We start from the raw sequence: 24,203 nt of genomic DNA, 5'->3' as shown, positions 1-24,203 counted from the left end.
GAATTTTTTTTTTGATTTGACTGGTCCGTTTTAGAGCCTAAACAATGGAATTTTGGCCCGATTAACCTCCTTGGCCTAAAGTTGTAGATCTCGGAAAGATACCCAATTTTAAAAAGAAGATCATGTTAATCGGGCATCATATGACCAAATTATGGCCTCTTGAAGTTTGGGTTGTGATACAGCTTTCTGATGTGGCGGATCTTTCTCCGAACCCTGTCTAGCCCGCTCGTAGTGGTCAAAGTATTCCACATGGAATCTAGATCCTCCTAAATACTTGTAGTGGCAAATATGATCTACATCGAATTTGATGATCTTTCTAGACATTTGTAATAGCCAAAGTGATTCACATTGAGTTTAGTGATCTTCCTAAATACTCGTAGTGGCGAAAATGTTCCACATCGAGTTTGGTGATCTTCTTGGATACTCGTAATAGCCAAAGTGATCTACATCGAGTTTGACGATCCTCTTGGATATTTGTAGTAGCCAAGGTGATTCACATCGAATTTGGTAATCCTCCTGAATACTCGTAGTGGCCAAGTGGTCCACAATGAGTCTGGCGATTCTCTTGGATTAGATCTCCTCTTCTTTAGAGGATTTAGCTCCTGCTAAATCAGAACCAAAGATGGAAAAATACTTCCTTCCCTGCCTCGTGACTGAACTATTTGGTTTTGCTCGAAGATAGAGTTTTTAGTGCTCGTGTTGAAGGCATTGCTAATCGAGATATGATCTCGCTAAGTTGGCCTATCTTCTTCTTAAGTTGTGTGAGACATTTCATCATCTCATCATTTATCGAGCTAGAACTAGCAAACATACTTATCTTTAGCCTTTAATGTACTTCAAGCATGGATAGCACTTCTTCTTACTGCTTGTACTGCTCGCGCATTTAGACCAAACACTCAGGCTTTCATAGATATAGAGGACCAAAGCTCTGATACCAACTTGATCCGATCGGAGAGAAAAAAGAAATTTCAAAAGAAAACTTGAAGAAGATGGAAGAATTGTGAAATTAGGGCTTATGTCTCCTTTTCTTTCATTGATTAACCCTCTTAAACTGAGGTACATAGCCTCTCTTTATAATACTAGCAAGGTTTCCCCTTTCACAATTCGAGTTAAATTTTTCTTCTAGTTCGAATAGGACTAGATATCCTAAAATAAATATAATTAATAGTAATCTTCTAGAAAAAACTAAAATTTAGAAATATTCTAGAAAAAGCTAAATTTCTTGATAAGGTAAATCTCGACTTCTACATCAACTCTGCCTTCTGTTGTTTTGCCTGATTCTTCAAGATAGAGAGCTCTACCCAGTCAAAGTCTTAGCTGAAAAGAAAATTTTTAGTTTGACTGGCCTATTTTGGAGTCTAAATGATGGAATTTCAGTCCGATTTAGCTTCCTAGGAAGTTGGCGCAAAATTGCAGATCTCAAAAAGATACCGAATTTCAAAACAAAAGATCATCTCAATCGGGCATTGTATGACCAAATTATGACTTCCGAAGTTAGGCTTACAATTCGGCTTTCTGATGTGGTGAATATCACTCTTGAACCCTGTCTTGCCCCGCTCGCAGGGGTCAAAGTATTCCACATTGAGTCTAGTGATCCTCTTGAATATTCGTAGTGGCCAAAATGATCCACATCGAGTCTGGTGATCCTCCTGGATATCCATAGTGGCCAAAGTGGTGTACATCAAGTTTGGGGATCTTTTTGAATACTCGTAGTGGCCAAAGTGTTTCATATCGAGTTTGGTGATTCTCTGGAATGCTTGTGATAACCATAGTGATCTACATCGAGTTTGGTGATCCCTTGAGTACTCGTAATGGCCAAAGTGATTTGTTTCGAGTTTGGTGATCCTCCTAAATACTCGTAGTGGCCAAAGTGGTTCACCTCGAGTCCGATGATCCTTCTGGATTAGAGACCCACAACACAACCAGAACGATAACTACAGATGGAACCAAATAATTACCCAAACACAAATATTAGAAAAAAAAAACATCCCACTCTAGAGACAAAGGAGTAAATACATACATACATACATACATACATACATATACATACATATGTATATCTATTTGAGATGGCTGGTGTTTCCAAGAGTCCTATCTTAGATATATGTTTGGTGAGGGAAGTTTTAAGAATTAAGATTTGACAAAGTCCAGTTGACTCTATTAATGGGGATTTATGGGGCTCCTCCATATTTTATAAGTGCTTACCATTTCTTTATTTTTATGTTTGTGTTGGGAAGTCATAGAAAAGTGCCACTTAACCCCTTACTTTTAAGTCATAATCAAAGCCATAAGAAATGTAGGTTCTTTTTTTTTTTCCGAATGTAAATAATTCTCTCCTTAAGCAATGGGGCTTCATTTTTATTCTAGGTTATGTACTCCCATGATTTTTCCTCGTAGTAACCTATAAAATTCTGTATATAAGGGAACTTTATCCAAAGTATATGAAAGTTTTGAATATCAACTAAAACTCGTCCTTGCATTCACCCATTCTTTCATGTCTCTAATGAAATAAGTTTTTTGTGTGTTCGAATATGCTAATGTTCACATTATTGTAGCATGAACCATATGGTGCGCCTCCTATGATGAGCATATTTACAATAGATAGTTCATCAACCCAACCAGCCATGACATAACAAAAAATTTCATACTATCAGACTTGAGCAGGTTTGTAAAACATGTATAATGCTCTTTGAAATGATGGAACTGAATCTAATATTGATAACATGATTTGAGATCTTTCTGAAATACAAAGAGATGCCAATTTTGATAACATGCTGCCTTCCCTTCCTTGTCCATTTGGATTTGACTCTATACATGGAAAATTCATGATTCATATTAGTTAAACTGACTGAATTTCATAACTGAAATGTCAATGATAGCAAGAAATGACTCATAAACAATACATCCACCACTCTAGAGCTAGAACGTGAATTGCAAAGGAGATGACAGAAATTGATAAAAGGTGTTTTCCTTTACACTTTTCTCAGATTTCAGCAAAAAATTTGGTAATTGACCATCAACTTTTACCTAAAACCAACATGTTTACAAAAAATTTCTCAGTGAAGATACATCGAAATATGATTAAAGTCCAAGAACCGTGGCTTAGTTATTGCCGTGACCACAAGAAACTTTTCCAGTGTAAGCTGGGCAGTATCTGCCTACTCATATTAATTCAGATCATATTGACTTGTTCTACTGTCACCATAACCAACTTTAAAAATTTGCAAGATGGTCAATATCATTATCATAACTTATGGAATCACATGAAGTCAGTGTACACAGCAGCATATATGGTGATATCATGGATAGCACGTACATAATGACACTAAAATAATTCAGTCCCATGTTTAAATGATCCAAGTGTCTCGCCACAACAATCTAGGGATTCAATGAACACTTGATGCCGACAAGTCAACCAAGTTGGTAGCTGATGGCTTAGAATCATATGCCAAAATCTGTTTTTTTATATTCCATCATAAAGAAGTTTCTCAATATATATGTATTCATTAAGTATAAATATTTAATTGATCAGGTAGCTGCACATAACTGAAGAAATTAACATCAAATTAGAAGCACGTCATTCTTTATTTTTCCAATGTTGGTGTTCTGTTTCTACTTTCTTTTGTTGTGCTTCTACAGTTCCCTTATTCCTTCCTCCCTTCCACCACATTATGAGAGCATTTGCTCTCTTAGTTCTAAAGACTTCTTTGCTTTTCAAATTATTGCCATATATAATTGTATATAAGAAAGAAATGCTTCAATAAATCAAAAAGGAGAGCATATTCCTTATTTTCTTTTGAGAGAACAAAAGCAACAGCATATTCCTCAACTAAGTGATGTCACATAAATTAGGAAACAAAATTAGAACATAGTTTGACTGCAGTAAAGTCTAGATGGTATAATATATAATAGATAAGCTGGAAAAGTCGTTAGTTAACACTGTTTACCTTCTTTTCCGTCTCTTTCAGGATAAGCATTGTCTCATATACTACTTCAGAAAAGCACAAAGAGACTGATAACATGAGCATCGATCCTTTGAAGCAACTTTCGTTCATTTGCTTTCATTTTGGTGTACTTGTTTCTCTCTCTCTTCTCATGCGCATGCTTCTCATCTTCCCTTTAGTTTGTTTTCCAACAAATGCATTATCAGATTTTTTCCGTTCTTGTTATTAACTATTCTTTTATTCTGTTTTCCATTTTTTGAATACGTAGTTCCACAGGTATCAAGCTTGCAGATCCACATGATTCCATTTTTTTCCTCTTCTTTTCTATCTTTTTTCCTCTTCTCTCTTCCTTTTAGCTTCCTTTCTGTTTCTTCCCTTGCATGATACTCTTGTTTCATTTCATCTATGAGATGTCTTGCTAACATTTTGCTAAAAATAAAGGATTGGGCCTCTAGAGAATGTCGTACTTCTCTCTTTGGAGGTTGGCTTGTGAGGACCCGTGTGCAGGCATGTGTTTAATCCAACATTGATTTTTCGCTAGGTAGATCTTGAGTACTTATGCAGAACCACGAAACCCAAATAATACCTTCTGGCTAGCTATTTTGGATGAGACCCTGGATTGTTACAAAATAGTATTAGAGCGGATCCAGCCCATAACCTATGTGGACTACAGAACACTGCAACATGAATCCATTGGGGTTGACTATGAGCCAATTATGGTACTTGTGATTAAACTTGAATGGATTTGAATCTTTAACCTGATGAGGACGTCAGAGCTTAAATGAAAAAGTATGTGAAAACCCGCGCAAGCATATGTTTATAGGCACTCACATACAAAAACACTTGCTACCATTTTATGATTTCGTACAAAAAAGCAGGATCCTCTTAGAGTAAACTAAAGTATGAAGTTCCGAATATTGCAGCATGTGTGGTTGCTGGCAAGAGGCTCACATACTATAGCTATCAAATTGGTGAAGAGCAAAAAAAACCAGTATAGTTTTGATTTTGCATATGAAGAGCATATATTAGGCAATCAAAGGATACCCAACCTATGTAGAGCTCAACAGTTAAAATAAATTGATGTTTTATATCAACAAGAAAGAAGTGCCATCAGATCCAATGGAGGACCTGACACCCATTTCCACTTAAAAACTTTATGTTCAGTTCCATTGGGAGTCATATTAAGTTCTCCTGGCTAACTCTGTAGCCATGAGTGCAAGTTCAAGACATCCAACAGACTGAATAATTCCCCAACAATGTCATCTTCAAAAGCTTGCAAGCATTCTTTGGATCTGAATAATGTCTTATTATGTTAACTGTTTCACCCAGTGTAGGTGAGTGCATCAGATGAGCTTATTCCATTCACCCCAAAATAAATAACCAAATCCCCCACAGTATTGCGCTCTACTTAGAAATTGTAAAACTGAGAAAGCTACACAAGGCTCTGCTCTCATAAAACTAAACAATTCCAATGCCCATTTAAAAGAACAGAGCAGGCATGTACAAATTCTTGTGCCCAGTTTAGAAGCTGATGTAGCTGGAAGCTTTCTAGAGGATCAAATTGTTGAGGCGGCCAATCTCAAGAAATCAAACCAAAGCAACCCAACAATCCCAATGCAAGTATAAGAGTGAAGAAGGGAACAAAGAAGTACTCTCTGTTCATTCAATCATATTTCTCCCGCATCAAGAATTGATGCAAGATTTAACACAGGCCCTGTTCTCGCTATATTCACAACTGCATCAACCAAAATATGCTCTTCTTTGTAAAAAGAAAAGAAAAAGAAAACGGAGATCATACTGAAGGCCCTGTTTCTCATGATAATATGCAACGGGATGAATCAAAACAGAGTAACCCAACGTTCCAATTACATAAAGGATGCAATTCAGATTAAAAAAAAAAAGAGAAAATCATACCCGGGTGTTCTCAAAATATCAAATCCAAAGATACTGGGATTACAGTAGCCCAAAAATAGACAATCATATTTAAAAAAAAAAAAGAAAGAAAGAAAAGAAAAGATGCCATAGAACAAATTAACATCTAGAGCAAGTAACAACCATATATTTTGAAAAAAGAAAAAAGAAACAAAATTGTGAAATTTCTTATGGAGCAGTTAGTGGTGCAGGCAATGCATCTCTAGAAGAGGGAAATAATCCGCCAAAAAGAAGAAAGACGAAGATGGAAAAGATTAAATACAACTTAAAGACAGCAGTGGAACCAGCACGGTCCGATCTTGAATCAACGCTCGGCATCGAGCGATTCGCCTGTCGGCTTGCAGCTTCGCACGAGGCGTGCTCTTCCGGGCGACGGGCGGATCCGCCGGGGGGGCGGTGACCGAGGGGTGAAGCATAAGAGGAGGCTCTTCAGGATGCGCTTCAGGACCTGGCCCCGCTTGGGAATGTAGCGTGGGTGGCTCCCCGGCCTGGGGTTGCGCCCGTCGGTCGGAGCTCCGGTCATAGTGGTGGGGCGGCGAGGGTTCGGACTCCGAGGGGGGGATAGCTTAATGGCTAAGAGCCAGGTGCCGCTGCTGGCTTCAATGTCACTGCTCTTATATAGATGGATAAGAGAGAGAGAGAGAAAGAAAGGGGGAAGAGGGAGGGGTTGTTTTGATTTTGGAACTTTGGACCGGGGGAGGATGCAATAAGCCCAACTCAGTAGCTTCTTTGCAAAGAAACAGAAGCAACGAAACGGGAGTACTGACTCCTTGGAATCTTCTAGAACGAGGGGGGTTCAGGTACAATTTATTCATGGTTATCCTGTTAACCAAAAGCCAACAAACCATGCCGACCGGGTATCGCCTGCTTCTGATCAAAGATGGTGTTTAGCTGCGGAGTAAATTTTTTTTAAAAAATTTAAAGAATATTTTACAATACAAAAGAATATTTCTTAAAGCCAACTTAGACTATGCGTGCTTGATGGTGGTAGGAGAGAAGGTATTTGCTTCATCATCAAAGACTCGGACTCTAGAATGGTAGTTGCTGAAGGTTACCAAATTTTCGACACTTCAGTTTTCGGAGTGGAGCGAAGGACGGTATAGGCTGGCCTGGATCATGCTCGTCGAATGTTGTAGGCTAGCTCAGTCATGCATGAGGGTGACTCGGCAACGGAGATTGGCTGGATTTAGGATGGCACCAATGACGGTGGAAGGTGCCACCTCTTGGTTCGAGACATTCGGACTATGATCAGTAGCGGTGTGATCTTTCAGGCCAAATGCGTATTCAGAGAGACTAATGGGGCCGTAGATTGGATGGCCTTCTATGTGCCCAGTCACTTTGGAGATACTTTGTATATAGGTTGGGGACTTGTTTTCATACTAGAACCGTATAAATCTTCCGTTTTAGCAAAAAAATAAATAAATAAATAGAGAGAGAAAAAAATAGAGAGAATATATTACATTTAATAAACCATCTTTGATCCTAAATCTATCTATATTGAATCCAAATCTATTTAAAGTAGATCATCTGCGAATCAAGTTGATAACTCAGATTATAAATTGCCAACCTCAGATGCTGCTGCTTGTATTTAGATTTCTTCATCTTAGAAAATTTGGTGATTGCTGTGATTGATGCAAATGAGGTGTTTTGGCTTCAAGGATTTGCAATTTTTATAGACTAAAAAAGAGGTAAAAGGCGAAGGGTGCTTGTGCTCGGAATTGGATTTTCTCTAGTATTGTGTATTGAACTTGATTTTCTATCGTCGTTTCTAGCCATCTCAATGATTGATGCTAGTTGCATCACCATGCTTGGAATTGTTGGAAATTGAATCCAACATGAAGACAACTGATTTTGCACTGGGTAAATTAGATCATAATAAACATTAATCTGGTAAAGCCCGGAAAGGATTCCATAGTGTCATAAAAAGAGACACATGAAACTCAGATTTAAACGACAAAACACTCTCCATAAACTATAAAAATAATATCGTTTAATAGGATAATTGAAAATCAACGGAAAATCAGATGGACTTTTACTGTCTGTTATTTTCTACACAGATTTTATACAATACAGTACTATATTAAACAACATGAAAACAATTTAATAAAATATGTAAGCAAAAAAGGACAGGGAAAAATAACAAAAGTTAAAATAAAAAAAAATACATTATTGCTGGTCTTCTTTTTTGCTCTCTCTCTTTATATATTTTTCATGATAAAAATATTAAAAAATCAACTTAATATAATAAAGCAAAAAAAAAATGGAACATTAAAAAGAAAACCTTTCATCCTATAATCAATGTATATACCTACATATTTAAATGAGCAAACTGTAATGGGTTATCCCCTACCTACCTATGCATTACATACCCGCATATGTATGCATGAAACATACAAGAAATGTTGATGGACGGTATTTTAGTAAATTTTCAAAAACTGAAATTTCTACCTATCTTTACTTTTTTAATGCTTGCTCACATAGCTATCTTTCTATGTTTTATAATTGCAAACAATCCTCGAACATTCAAATCTATCTGCAGGAAAGACAATGATGCTGATTTATAGCAAAGAAAAAGTTAATAAATATTCAAGTAAAACTATAGAAAAATTTATATTCCTTTGCCATAGTAAAACACATTCAATACCCGTCTTATCCCAAGACATCTGTTTGGATTATAATAGTGCTCAATTGTCCCTGTCTTCCAGGCCATGGTGCCTTTGATGGGACCTGCCACCAAATAACATTTAAAAAAAAAAAACATGATATCATTGACTTTGATTTGCCTTCACAAATCCCAGCGTTTCTATCAAAATAGCCTATCCAGAGGCCAAAGCCGAAACAACCACTTCACTAATTGCCAAAAGCTATAGAGGGCTATTCTTCTCCTTCCACTCACTCCATGAAGTTAGTACATATTAAGTTAACAACAAAAATACATCAACCAAAAAATAAAGTTGCATCTACACAATTACATACATAAAATTCTTACAAGTACCATGTTTAATTTGAAACATTTATTAGCTTGTCAACAGTGTGGTATTGCTCTACATCAGGATCCATCTTTCCTGATTCCTCTTTCAGAGTCATCCTCCAATCACCTGAACTACCCTGAACTTTTGAGATCCATCTTCAATCAGATACATGCATCGGGAGGCGCCAAATAAAAGAAAGCAGCCATTTCAGTAGGCTGATGCAAAGGGAGTGGAGTCATCAGATAGTCGTCAGATAGAGGGGTGTCACCCAGAGAGTTAAACCATCCACCAACCGAATCCAACCATGACGGCAAGTTGCAATAATCACCACAAAAGTCCGTTTCCTCAACCTTCACTTTCCCAGGTCCAAAGATGCATGTCATCCTCCCCAAACTTTTCCTTTTCTCAGCCAATCAGTGATACATCTGAAAGAGTTGGATAAGACCCCATAGAAATTAAAATACTGCAATATGTGTCTGCATCAGGATGGTGGCTAGTTTCCAAGGATCTCCACTTGCCCTTTAGGAGAGGCATGTGGATCTATTGGCATCAGTTGTTTGACAAAATACAGAACACCACATGATATCATGATATATCAAAGCAAGGATAAGGAGACAACCGACCAATAAAAGAAAAAGAAAACTTGTCTACATGCTTATTGTCTGAAAATTGAATTAGTAGAGGTTATGGTATCATGCAAATAGATTGATTTCTTCTTACTTGTTGTGTCTAATTATGTTGGTCATAAGACTACTTGCATCCTAGCATGCGGAATTGGTCGACTTGTAAATGCTAGTTGCGAGGGCGATAAAGTATGGTTCTGGAAGTAAGCGAGAAAAATCCAGCAAATTGACAATCAGAAATATCAGGTCAAGATTATACAAATTTGAAACCGACCTGAATATAACTAAATTAGTTAAGAAAAAGTGGTCAAGATCTCGAAAAACCAAACAAAATCCACAGAATGTGTAAGAAATGAAAGTACATATAAAGTTCAACTACTATGACATAAGCTTTAGTCACAATCTCTTAAACATTTTTTTTTTATTTCGCAAACACAATCAATCTTAACCACTGGTTGATTCATAATTGTTCTTCCAATCCAGGTTCATTAAACCTGGAAAATCTTAAAGTGAGCATTAGCAATGCTTAGGCTACTAAATTGCTAGGAAGACATTTTCTCCCCCCCCCCCCCCCCCCCTTCCAAAGAAAAAAAAAGAAAAATATAAGCAAATTTTCAAACTTAGTTCAATAAAATTGATAATAGATCAAAATGTACATGCAATAATCAGCAAAAATTCTCATCATTCTTTTTGGGCTTCGGTATAATGTCATGCAAATCCAAACAAAGACAGCGACTGCAAACTCTGAGCCCATGAAATGTTGATATACATTAAAGGTCAAAATAGAAAAATGATTGTTTTATTTTTCTTGTTTCTTCGAAATTATTGTCTGAGCCCGGGTTCGAACCGGGGACCTCTAGTGTGTGAGACTAGCGTGATAACCAACTACACCACCCAGACTTGGGATCAAATTTTATACAAAGGATGGATAGCTGATTCTTTTGTCAAAAGAAAGCCACCGGCCAATATAATCATAGAGTTTTACTTACCTCGAAAAAACTTTTGTTTCTTTCTTTCAGGCAGCCTCCCTAAAACCAAAACGGCCATTTTATTTCTCCTCACTTTGTAGGAATTTCTTCTCCTTCCACTTCAAGAAGACTTGATGACTCCTTGTTAAAAGGAAAACCGCGCATATAAAGAAGGATATAAGACTTTGTTTATCTCCAAGAATTATCAAGTAAGAAAATAGTTACGTGACGTCTAAAAGGAAAGAAACGAAAATAATAATGGATGAAGTTGACAAAGTACTCCAACTTCTAAGCATAGAGAGATCATCACCAGCATGGCCATACCCTGTTTGTTTTAAACATAGAGAATATGATATTATTTTCTGAAGCGTAAGCAGTCCTACAACAGAAGCCAAAAAGCCAAGTTCTAAAAGTTGACTCATACTAGAACTGGAAACATGAACAAGAGCATGCCCTATTTTAGTGCAATGAAAAATTATGCATCCTTCAACAGAATTTGATTCTCAACAAGCTAAAACACAAAACTATGACTATCCTGTCAAAGCTGATTGGTGCAGACAGGCCTATAGCCCAGTGGGATTCCATCATTGTGACACTAGTCTTATTTGACATACTCAATTGTTGATCGATTCATTTACTACTTTGAAATATCTAATCTCCATCCACTCGCATGGCTTTGATGACTAAGGTCCAAAATCTGGTTTACATACATATGATGCACATATTCAGTATCAAGAATATCTGATACCAATAAAAGCATTAGCTCATTCTGGTTAGCTAATTATGGTAAGGTCAGTAACCATATCTATATCAAGTATCTCTTGTTCATTCACCATTTCTTTTTCTGAGAGAAAGGGAGAGATTACCCACCCAAGATGAGATACCCAGGTTCAATTACTTAGGGATGCATGACCCAGAACTAGAACCTAGTACCTCCTCCAAAGAGAGGAGGGCTACAGCCACTGGGGCAGCATCCAGCTCACTTGTTCAGTCAACATTTCAAGTCTCATATGATAGTTAGATCACATTCAGCCAAGTAACAGGAGACCACATGGCAGAAGTTTCAACAACATATCATTTTAAAGTCCGGGTCCAACTTATAGAAGGATCTGAATCAAAGGGGCAAAACCAATTGGTGATGATGATCATTGGATTTTTATAAGAGTATAAGGAGGTATTAGAATCAATTTAGGACTGACCTTCCTTTTCCATCTGAATTTCTTTTCTTTTTTTAAGTAACCATTTCTATCTGAATTTCATTACTCACATGGATTCCATTTTGACCTGCAAAAACTGGAGCTTGAAGTCATATCTACCAATTTAATGAATCTATAAAGAAAGGGAAAAAAAAGATTCTTTCTACTAAATCAAAAGAGAATAGAAAGGTTCATGGTTAACTCCTTTTTTTTATTTATCTGTTATTGTTGAATATTTTTTTGCAAAATAAGTTAAAATGTTAAATAACATTGTAATGATTGAGATTAGATGTTTTTGAGACAGAATAAGGTCTACTTAACTGCAGCTGCATAAAATCTCCAGGTTGCTCTCTGCTAGAGTATCAAGGTCCCAACTCCCGATCTCCTTACTCAAGTATGATGTGCTTGCTTTGGCTTTGAATCTGCAGGTTGTTCTGCAGTGACCAGATATAGATTTGGATATTGCCAAAAGTGTCCTCATATGCTTCCTCCTATTTTGTCTGAAGACCTTTGGTCGTAGCATCCTATACCAGATAGCACTCTCATGGTGCCAAACTGGAGATTTACAAGAAAAAAAGAAACTATAAGCACCAGCTCACAGATCATTGACTACTATAAACAAATCTGGCAAAGATCCTCAACTAAGATAAGGCAGAACTTTCACCTAACCCAGTTCTCGAAAAACAACTGTCCTGGTTCAAAAAATAAACCAAGATCAAAAATATATGTTAGAATTTCTTTTTGTTGTTCTGTTCCCCCTCGTTTTACCACAGGATCCTCTTTTGCTCCCTATCTTTTTGCTAGATAAGTAATGCAGTCTTTTTGCTAGAACTTGTTGTTGTTGTTGTGTTCCCCCTCCTTTTACTGGCACTTACAATCTTCTCAAAAAGATTTACTGGTAGTTACAAACAATATTGGAAGCACATACAACAAAGAGTTAGAAGTTGAGATGTGCTGCTTCACAAGTTAGTTTCAGCAGGTGAAATGCATAATGGTTAACATAAACTAAGAATAAAGAAAACTCGGTGTAGCTGCATAATAGATCCAGTAACACACGAGTATACAGGGAAGTTCCACTTACCTAATGACGGCATGCTCGAACTGCTTCTTAAGCATTTAGTGGTACTGGTACTGCTAATAGTATTCCTCATCCTCCATTTTTTCCTTTCTTTTTTTTTTCTCTGAGAAAACCCTTTTTACTCTTTCTTCCTTTTACCACATGCTCCTTTTTCCTCCTCTTTTCTTTCATTTTATTCGAGAAAACCATTTCTTTTCTTTCTTCTTTAAACACATCTTCCTTTTTGCTCCCTTTCTTTTTACATTCTATTTCTTTTTTTTTTTCTAGAAAAGTAATACAGTTTTGTGAGAGAGCTTTTGGATATATTGATATACTGTCACTGACAATCTTCTCAAAAAAAAAATCTACTGGCATTTACAAACAATATTGGAATAACATACAACAAAGAGTTAGAAATTGAAATGCACTGCTTCGCATGTTAGTTTCAGCTGGTGTAATGCATAATGCATAACATAAGTTAAGAACGAAGAACGGATTTTAGCTGCATAACACAGCAGTAACACTTGAATTGCTTCTTGCGCTTTGAAGTGGTAGTGGTACTCTCCCCATTTGATACTATGCATTTAAGGTTCGTTGAATGTGATTTCTCTAACTATGTTAATAATGAAAATTGTCAAATCAAGCAGCGCTTAGTTTTGAACAGTTAATATCCACTAGCTGAGAAAGAAGAATTTAATGTAAATTTCACTAGGAAACTGCTGATAGCCTGATAGAAGCACCAGTTCTCTAAAGAACGCCATCTTTTTGTACATTTTATTTGATTATGTTCTTCCTTTTCTATACCTTTTCAAACTATCCTGCTGTCCTTCACTTTCCCCTCTCCCACCTATATAATCAGAAATTTCTAATCATTATGCTCTAAACTTTTTTTTTTCATTTTTCGTTGTTTCCAGAATATGTAATTCCACAAATGTTACTAGAGAGAAAAAGGAATTTCTAAATCACAAAACCATGCCATCTTGACACACAACTGGAGTGACATAAAATAAGATATTAGGCCTATATATGATATAGCTGTTGTGTATGAATATCAGCAAGTGTAGCAGACATTATCAAGTGATATGAACCATGACGAAGTAAGACAAGGTAAGTTTCACATGAAAAACAGGCTCATGTTTTTTTACAAGGACTTTTTGCATACCATCAAAAGGCATACCTCCTACTGTACCTCCTAGGCTTACAGTCATTGCCAACTTATTAGCAGAAGTAATTAAGGTGGGACAATTTTAAACTAAACATATTAAGGAAAAGAAAATTTTCAAAATATATTCTGCAGTATAAACTTTTCCTTAAAAAAAAAGAAGAAGAAGAAGATTAGACTTATATCTGGGGCTATCATAATTCCATTGATTATGCATGTTATGGTGCAATTGAAAGTTAGAACAGTAGTGTTTCTTGTTTAATCAATCCTTGCCATGCCAAGTTATATTAGCTATACAGTACATAGTATATTCACAATTTTATGCAAAGGGAGTTCAACCTTAAGTGAAACTTCTAAATATATTGAGGGAAAGAAACTTTACAAATATATAGTGCATTATACATGAGAAACAAATAAAGTTGAACTTGCATGAAGCTACCATAATTCCACTGATTCTATAAGCAGCAAAATAATACTCGTTGGTTACTCAATCCCTGTCATGCAAAGATGTTTTAGATAATACCTGAATATCATATTCAGGATTTATGCACAGTGTCTGACTTTAGAAAACAGAAACTCAAAGAGAAATGAATATCTAGAGATTTTTATCAGAGACTGCGACATTGTTTATATGTCAGACTACTTCAATTCCCACCTAGCCTTCCATATTCAGCTCTGGAAGGAATTCACAATAGCATACCAATCTTTTAGCAACCACTTAGAGCCAATTAAGAAAAGTTATGATCAAGCAACTCCCCAGAAAACCCGATCTGAAAAGGCTTGATCACAATGTTGAAAATCAAACAAAGTAAGATGAACATAACAAAATGAGAATTCATTATGCGCAAGTAATATATAATTATGCCCATTATGGGAAATCCGGAGTGTGGCAACCAAGTCATTAATTACAATAACTAAGAATTCAATCTCTTCTCTCATAATAGCAATTTTTAACCACATTCAAACCTAAAAAGGAAAAAGGAGGTCAGTGTCAGAATATATGTATCCAACACAGAAATCTGATAGCTGAAAGAAACACTAGAAAGCGCTACTCTATTATCAGACCTAAAACAACCAAACTAGAGCAACCAAAGATGAACAAAGGAATATTAGAATCATATAAATACTGCATTTAGAGTTTTCAAATATCAAAATATGATGTTACTTTTCTAACTTTAGATTTGCTTTTTCAATTCTAAGAGTTAGTTTTTTTAACCAAAAAATTTGACATTTTTCAGAATTTTTGAATCAAGCTTTAAGTACCAAACAGGAGCAGGTGACCCAATAATATACCATCAGGGCTTGGTACACCCCTATACAAATACATGGTATCAGTGTTGTGCCAACTCCAGCAATGCACCTTGTGTTGGTACAAGGGCTTATGGTGCCATACGGTATCATACTGGCCCTGACACTAATTAAGACTTGAAACCTTGGTTTGGGTGTTAAAAGAGAATGTTCAAAAGAAGAAAAATGTAAGATGGCAAAGAGAGAAAATGTTAATTTGAAAAATTTTACATAACATAGGGACTCTCAATTTCATGATTCTATTCCTTATATGACATTTTATTGCACAATGGAACACCTGGTATATAATTCATGACTTGTAGTTTTAACAAACATGTAGAATCATGAAAATATCACAATTTAGTTGCAGATGTAAATAGAACCTGAGGGCCTATTTGGTGTTGTTGTTGTTTTTGTATATTCATTTCCCTGGAGAAAAACAGCATGGAGATTGATGTTGGAGATGGCATATGCATAGAACTCATGTTATTCCTTTCTTTTATCTGCAAATTCCTTGAAAGTGGTATATCTTTGCTGCCAAAAGCTCCAAAGGTTTTCAAAATGATTTGAAAAACAAATGTGTTTCACGTACATGTTTCTTCAGTCTAGTACAATTTTCTTCAATTTTTGAAAACAAAAAACAGAAGAAAAAAAAAGCAATACCAAATGGGCCCTTCTTTTTTTTCTCTTTCTTTTGAGCACAATGGTGGGAAAAGCGACCACAACAAATAGAAATTCAGTTATATCTCATGATTTTACATGCTTGGATGCACAACCAAGGGCTCTCTTTTAAACATGTAAAATCATGAGATATCAAAATATCTGCCCAATGAAGGAATCACATTGCTGAGGGACTGGATCAGGACATATTCTCATAATATGCTCTTCTACTTTGACCAACTCAGAAGGCCGTCAATCTACATCTAAATATTAAAGGTAAGAAGATAAAAAATAAATAATCATGAAGGCCATGCTCTCATAATACCCACTCTTATGATGATAAAAAGAAATTAATGTATTTTCTATGATAAGATAATATTAAAAAAAAGCAGATCCAACTGCTGGATCTCCTTAGAATCCTATTCTCATCATATCAACGCTTAAATTATTAGATAAATTCAACCTAATAATCTTCATACAAGTACACAAAGTAAATAAAACAAACAATAATGCATCCAATCCCATTCAAGATACAATAATTGAGATAATAAATAAAGTCCACCAAATCATACCAAACAATTATAACTATCAGATGCAAAGACTAAGAAAGAAAAGGATGAACTTTGCAAAGACAAAAAAAATCTCATGTTTCAGAAAAGATCCAATCATATACCATACACCTGCCAATTCCTATCCCAATTCCCGAAGATTCATGAAGGCACTAACCAATTTCTGACTAAAAATTCCAACTTTTCTTCCTCTCGAGCAATCCTAAGCCTGCATGAACCACATGGGAATACACGAAGGGTAAATTAAAGGGGTGGAGGGCGTAAGCTAACTGCAGATTATAGATAGCACTCACACACCAATCACTCTCTCGGTGTGCACTGTGAGCACTGTACAACAGAAGAAAATTTAATCTAGAAAGAGAACTAAACACAAATTTCTTTTTCGAAGCCATCTCTGACGTCCGATCGGTGAGGGTATACAGCAGACCGCCGGATCACAACTAAAAACTTGGCCGGAGGACTCGGACGACCAGCAGAGATGGCAGGGGGATTCAGCGACCCTTCTTCCTCCCCTTTGACGGAAAGGGGCGGACCTTCCCGCCGCCGCCGCCGGTGGCGGCGGTGGCGGCCCGGCTGGGCGGCGCGAGTCCGCAGAGGGCTCTCAGAATTCGCTTCAGGACCTCGCCCCGTTTGGGGATGTAGCGGGGGTGAGTCCCCGGCGAGGTCACCTGACCCCCTTTGGCTCCACTTGACACCATGGAGAGATCGCTACGGAGCTCAAAGGCGGCGGCGGCGGCGGAGGACGAGACACCAAAGCGCTAGAATCAAAAGAGGTAGGTATGGAAGCTCAGCTGGTTCTGCTTCACTTGCATATATATAGAGAGAAATCGAAGCCTCGTCTCAGATTCCTTCAAGGAGAAGTTTTGGGGAAGGCGGGAGCCGGAGGGCGGAGGAGGTGACGTCCGCGCTCGCGCGCGCGCGAACGCAGGAGAGAGAGGGGAGGCTTCTTCCAAACTTCGACGAAATGAGAGCGAAGAGTCGACCGACGCGGAATTTCTACGCACTTAGGCTCGGAGAGGAGGGGGGTGGAGGGGAATTTGGGGTTATATGCCTCGTCCGGGTTCCGTTTTCGGTTGGAGATGGGGGAAAGAGGGACGGAGGGACGGAAGGAGGGAAACTTATGATTTCTCCGCCTCCGTCCGGGTTGGGTAGTTCTAAATACACCCCCCCTATTGCTCAGGACACCCCCCAAAAATTAAAAAAAAATTAAATACTCTCTACACCCCCCCATTTGCTAAGGACACCCCTAAAAAATTAAAAATTCCTAAATTACCCCCACCCTCCCCACCCCCCGCCTCTGCCTCCTCCTCCTCCCCCTCCCCCTCTTCCCGCCCACCTCTGCCTCCCCCTCATCCCTCTCCCCTCCTCCTCCGCCCCGCCTCTGCCTCCTCCTCCTCCCCCCTCCTCATCCTCCTCCTCCCCCTCCCCCTCTTCTCGCCCACCTCTGCCTCCCCCTCATCCCTCTCCCCTCCTCCTCCGCCTATTCACCCTCCTCCTCCTCCCTCCTCCCTCCTCCTACTCCTCTACCCCTCTACCTCCGCCCCCCATCTCCATCCCCATCCCCTCTTACTCTGCATCCCCCTCCGCCTTCTCCCCCTTCTTTGCCTCCTCCTCCACCCCCTATTCCTCCCTGCTCCCATTCCTCCTCCTCCTCCTACCCCTCCTCCCCCTTCTCCTCCACCTCCCCCTCCTCCTCCTCCTCCTCCACCTCCCCCTCCTCCAACTACCCCTCCTACCCCTCCCCCCTCCGCCGCCTCCTTCCCACCCTCCTACCCCTCCTCCCCTCCCCTCCGCCGAACAGAAGGATTCTGTTCGGTTGAGGGTTGCCGAACAGAAGCCTTCTGTTCGGCACTGGATCGCCGAACAGAAGCCTTCTGTTCGGCACCGTTCAGCCGAACAGAAGCATTTTGTTCGGCGATCCAGTGCCGAACGGAGCACGAAACGGAGGAGGAAGGGGGTGTACTGAGAAAATTTCAAGGGTAATATGGTAATTACACTAAAGGTTAGTTTGGGTATTTTTTTTTTAATTTTTGGGGGGTGTCCTGAGCAATAGGGGGGGTGTATTTAGAACTACCCGTCCGGGTTCCGTTTTGGTGTGGAGACAGGGAAAGAGGTAGGTTGGGTCTGAACCTCCCCTGAATTAACTACTGCAGTCGAGTCACCATCCAACAAGATAGCGACCTTATTAAAATAAAATTTTAATAAATAAAATTTAAATATTTTAAATATTAATAACTTATCTTACTATTTTAAGTTATTATTATTTTTAAAAATATTATAAAAAAATTTATGATTTCTCCGCCTTCTGAATCTAACCAACTATTGTAACTGAGTCACCTTCCAGCAAAATAGCGACTCTATTAAAATAAAATTTTAATAAATAAAATTTAGGTACTTTAAATATTAATAGCTTATCTTACCGTTTTAAGTTATTATTTTTTTAAAAAATATCATAGGATTTTGACCGACGGCGTTTTGCATTGCTAAAGATGAGAGCATTTGATAGAATTAACTTAAATTTCACCATTAGAAGGAAAGGATTTCATCTAGTTGGGGGTATGTACAACAGGACACAATACAATTTGTGAATAGAGCTATTGGTAGTTGATTACAAAAAAGAAAAAAAAGCTACTGCTAGTAGATTTTATGTGTTGCGATTGTAATTTATTTTAGTTGTGAAAATTTAGTTATGTGTTGTGTTGCAACATTTAAATTTAATTATGAAGCATTGGTTAAGTATATACTAACAAGATTGGGTAGAACTTTCGAGGTAAGTGTGGGGTGAAACTGAGCTGCATCATCCATTTCTGCGGCTGCTAGAAGAAAGATTCAGTCCACCAAAGTGAGCCAAATATTCTTTTCAGGGCTCCAGATTTGTACGAGTTCGAAGAAAACACCAAGATCTCATGAGATGATCTGATTTCAGATTTTGTGCTCTTCATTGTGGCAGCATCTTGTAGATGAATTTGTCCTACTTCCCATCCTAAGCTGTGCAAGAACATGCTCAGTTTGGAAAGCACTTTTATTGGCGTTAGTTGTATAGCTGTTATGACTTAGCTATATAACCTTTGCGTATGAGCTATATTGATTAGACTAAATACGGGCCGGCCCTGGTTTCATCGCAGCAACAGTAGCTTTGATGGCAAAAGTTTCACTTTTACCTTCTTTAGGTTAAAAATCAAGAATAGACATGGTTTCCTAGAAGAAATTAACATGAGTTATTGAATCCACTTGGGCCTTGTGGTAATTTATTGAATCCACTTGCTATATTGTTACCTTATTAGACCAAAGAGACTATCATAAGCTATTGCCAAAGTGTTTATCTAAAAAACAATGAAGAGAATTCATGTCTTTTTTATTCATTTTCTAAGTTGAGTTTTATCTATTCACAACAAACATTTTATCTAACTTATTGCAAAAATCTCTCTTTTGGGATGGTCGACTCAGTGAGTCCACATATAAGCGATCGCCATGGCCATCGTTTAACACTGGCATGCTTCGACCTTGTTGGTATGGGCTTATATTATTCAAGGTTGGAAAAATTGAGACTTGGACTAGACTTGCCAACTCTTATGTATGTGGCTGGAGACAATGTTGTCATAACTGGTCGGGTTTATGCAATCATAGGTCTCTTTCTTCTTCAGACAAGATCAGGACTTGAAAAGAATAACAAGAGTTCTAACAATCAGCCAGGGACATAAAAAAAACAATGTAAACAAAAGCTTCCATAATGGCATAAGACAATCAACAATTTTCAAAGAAACATGTCGGATATGGCATTGCAATTAGCAAGTTTGATGTGGACATTAATGTCAAGATCATGGTCGGATTAGGTGTAGTGTCGCTCTTAGACCATTTGTTGCATACAAATATGTAACAATAGCCTACGAACTTTTATTCCTTTTAATGACCACGAGGGTTGACTTCAACAGTAATCAAACTGCCGCCGTTTTGCCCGTGTAAGGGAGGGGGAGAGAGGGAAGCTTCATCTAAAGCTCGAGGAAAGCGAGTGATGAGAAGAAGTGTGTGAATGAATGGGAGAGTCCAAAACCTTTTTTCTTTTCTTTTTTTTTTTTTCCTTTTTTCTTTCGTTTATCTTGGACTTTAACCGGATTCCATGACTGTCACAACTTATTGATGTCCAAGGTAAGGTGTACGGCTGGTTTGTATTTATGGATTTGAAATGGACCTGACTTCATGGATTGCTCCAAAAAAAAAAAAAAACAACTATGGGTAAAATTTGGTATGATACTAGAAGTTAAAGGTCACATCATTACGGGAATCCATCGTGCTTCAAACTCGACAAAGGACCCCAGCTTTCGTGCCCACTCAGATTGCCATCTAATTCTTCCATGTAACTTGCCTTCTTGTTTGTTTATGGTCCCATTCAAGGTCTCCAAGCCCATCAAACTTAAGCACGGAAGACGCCCGCCACACACAGTCTTTGTTTTCGCAAGCTACATCCTTACAACTAATCCTAACTATAAAAATATCAGCAGGCATCCCATCGAATGAAGTCACATCACACACCAGAAGAAACAATATCAAATGCACCAAAAAAATTTAAAAATAAAAAAGGGAACAATTCCACTTCCAAATGATCATGAGGCAGCACACGCAAATACTTTGATGAACAAAGTCACAGATACACAATGTTATTGAATCCACATATCACTCGCGCGCCCTCTAACAAGTGTGGACGCATACACCTAAAGACGTGGTCCTCCGAGAAGAAAGGCCATCTACCCTACGTTATGGAATACATGAATTACTAAGCAAACAACATGACATGAATACACTTAAAGACTAACTCTATATTTTTTGCTTGCTGATGTCCGTGAGTACTATAACACATGAAGGCCTTCGAGGTTCATGATCCCACCAAAAGGAGTGCATCAGCTGGTTGGTGATTCGCAGCAACAGAGGAGCTTCAATATACTCTTCATTACCCCGCCTCTTTTGGGGGCCGAGCTACTGGATTTGGACGAGTCCATCAAGATTACCAATAAGCTTGAGAGGCAAGAGGCAATAAGGTGGGGGTGCGGTTACTCTTCTCTTCCTTTCTCAGTCTATGGTTTGAGAATTGAGAGAAGGGAATGCAATTGGCTTAAATAGACAAAGCTTGCCTTCCTTTGGTTGGATTAAGGGGGCTTCCATATGACTTCGATGAACTTCTACGGAAGCCAGGTTTAACTTGTTTGGAAGACCTTTTCTCTACCATGGTTTTCCAGAAGATGTAGACCTTTCGACCTCCAGCGGGAGATTTACGAACCGTAAGAAAGAACAGTGAGTAGTAACTGCATGAGACTTTGTAGGAGGCGAATAGCGTGCTGCCACGTATGGAATCTGGTGTAGTAAGATGGTCGCGAGGAGGAGGCCACGCGAGTCATGCAACGTTTATTAACCCACAGATGGTTGGTGGAGGCCGTCTTGGCACTTACGTGGCACCTCAGTTCACAAGAACAAAAAGAGATTCCGGCACTCCATGGTTACTTGTTCGTAACATGGAGTTCCGTTTCCAAGAAAAAATCCATTGGTTTTTTAACTTTTAATTACAACAAAACAAGCCCAGTTGAATAGTATTCCCCTGTTGTTTTGTTGGTCAGGACTGGTTCGTTTGCACCCCCTAGGTTGGACGACCTTTTCAACGTTCTCTTAAAGAAAGGATCCGGATCTTTGTAAGAAACGGCATCTTTGCCTACATAATAATTTCTGTGAGGCTCAGACTCGTATTGGCCCGCTTTGGCCCATTAGCCGGCCTGCACAAGATAAGATGGCCCATTGGCACGACATGCATGTTGCACGTGCTGGAGAAGTGGAGGGTTTTCTTCTCCGACAAGTCCAGGAACAAAGCAAGCTACTAGAGCCACTGGAATTAAGTAGAACTTAAAGGAAATCCGCTATAAATAGGATCATGCCCAAAAGTGTAGATCATTAACCCATGAACCAGGTCCACCAACTCATCACAAGCAGATAAACTTTAAAAAATCAGAAGAAATTAAGTTGAAATCAGGCCTTCTCTCCTGCTAGCTAATAGCTAATTGCATGCACAGACCTGAAACCAAGTCATGGGTTTGGGTGCATGGGTTGAATCTACCATCTCCGAATGTGTACAAATCTGCGAACTTTGCTAATAGCACCATGCAACTTTGCACAGTTGCTACATAATATTAATAGATGCTCAGAAATCCAGATGTACTCAAAGCCAAGAGCGAATATATGTACGCTATTATGACATTGCAAGATAGAAATGTCAACATGCACTAATTGTAACAAAACATCACTGCATGTCAACTAAACTTTGGTGTGCACATCACTAATCCTCCTGCTGCAGGGGGGAACACTAGCACTAGCAGGCAGTCCCCTGTTTTGAAGGAACATAGTACTATTGCATCATAAATAACTAACGATACCTAGCTTCACTAATACATGGTTTGTCAAAATTGAGCATGGCTATACCTCATCCTTCCTCGCCGGATGTCGAACCCTTCCGGGTGCAGCAAGAGAAGAAGTCCTTCAGAATGCGAATCAGGACTCCCCCTCTCTTCGGAATGCGGTATGAATAAGGTTTCGATGGGGGCCTCACTGTCTCGAATCCGGCAGCCGGAGCTCCAGCCATGGAGTTAGCAGCTAGTTTGAGAGACCCTAGCTGAGACTCCTGAGAAACAGGAGGCATAGAAGGCTTGGTTTAAATGGGCCCTTGGCACGATCACTTGGGTCAGTGGAAGTGGGTCTGATACTGTATTTTAAAGAAAAGCTTCAATTTGTCCGCCACCCATGTATTTAATAAAAAAGAAAAGATTGATGTGGTTTCGGATTTGGGCGGTGTTCAAGAAGTCGGCGGGATCATTTATACCCGCTTGCGTGCATCGCCAGCGAGATTATTATACGAGAGGATCGTTTCCGCAACGACCCAAGTCAAGCAACGAGGGCTAATTGCAGGAAACCCAGCCTCTCTGGGATTCCAGTTTCTATTGGGCGGCAGCTGTGGGGGCTACTCTGGTTTTTTCTAGAAAGCATATAGAATCGTAGATTGTGCATTGATGGCTGTGATCTATGTACTGGATTTCTTCAATTTAAGCAGGATTGATGAGGATCCTAACTTTCTAGGTCTAATTGCAAGAGCCCTCTTAAATTAGTAGGTCATAATTGATTTTGATTTTACTTTTGAAAAAAATAAATAAAAGTGATTCATAGGCAAAGGGTCATAATAAAAGGTAGTCCACTTGAAGTTGATTAAGGCAGGATTTTAATCTAAATCTCATGGCACCTTCAGTTTTTGTAGGTTTAGTTGCGATGAATTGTATTTAGACAGAAGGCATTGAACTATCTTGTATTGTTGCACCACCTAAATCGGATGGTGCTGTGTGTAATTAATTGCACTGATGTATAAAAGATGATGCTAATTTATACTAATTTAATTGAGATTCCCAATATTGAATGTTTTAAGAAAAAAACTTTCTCCCAAATTGAACTTTCGTTGGATGAAAAGGTGTCATAGAAATGCTTCGAAAACCAGCTCTAGTACCAAAATGAAGGTTCGCCGCCAAGTACCTTTAGATGGCTGATATATTATATTGCAAACCCTTTTGTATTTGGCACTCATGTTGGGACTTATACCAATCCCTTTTTGCCATATATAATAGAGGTCTTTTCTTCTTCTTTTTGGATATAATCATGATTTGGATTCATAGCATTACTTTTTCACTAGTAATTTTTTCTTGATAGAAGGGATTCATACCAATCCCTAGCCGGCAAACCTCTCCTAAAAATCCCTATCTATCAAAATCCAAGACTAGATTCCATCTCATTTTACTAGCTAGATACCTTGGC

General features: G+C 38.5%; 1 long non-coding RNA gene and 1 other non-coding gene across 8 annotated transcripts; both read right to left on the bottom strand.

Annotated features, from left to right (window-relative positions):
- Positions 1-8,346: 8,346 nt before the first annotated feature.
- Positions 8,347-17,476, bottom strand: LOC148703328 (uncharacterized). Of its 7 annotated transcripts, none has more exons than XR_015986912.1 (4): positions 11,957-17,476; positions 11,639-11,732; positions 10,461-10,580; positions 8,350-9,273 (listed from the first exon to the last, which is right to left on the bottom strand). It is a non-coding gene; the product is annotated as an uncharacterized LOC148703328 (long non-coding RNA). The 7 variants fall into 7 exon arrangements; XR_015986913.1 differs by having other exon boundaries at positions 11,639-11,723; XR_015986908.1 differs by having other exon boundaries at positions 8,347-9,273; positions 10,461-11,732.
- TRNAV-CAC (transfer RNA valine (anticodon CAC)) lies at positions 10,298-10,371 on the bottom strand. Its single transcript has one exon. It is a non-coding gene; the product is annotated as a tRNA-Val (tRNA).
- Positions 17,477-24,203: the final 6,727 nt, after the last annotated feature.

The sequence above is a fragment of the Phoenix dactylifera genome, chromosome 5 (genome assembly GCF_051530095.1).
Source record: "Phoenix dactylifera cultivar Ajwa chromosome 5, Ajwa_hap1_PhDact_Kaust_v1.1, whole genome shotgun sequence".
NCBI lineage: Eukaryota > Viridiplantae > Streptophyta > Magnoliopsida > Arecales > Arecaceae > Phoenix > Phoenix dactylifera.
The sequence above is the reverse complement of the archived record's forward strand: the minus strand, read 5'-3'. Positions and strand labels throughout refer to the sequence as shown.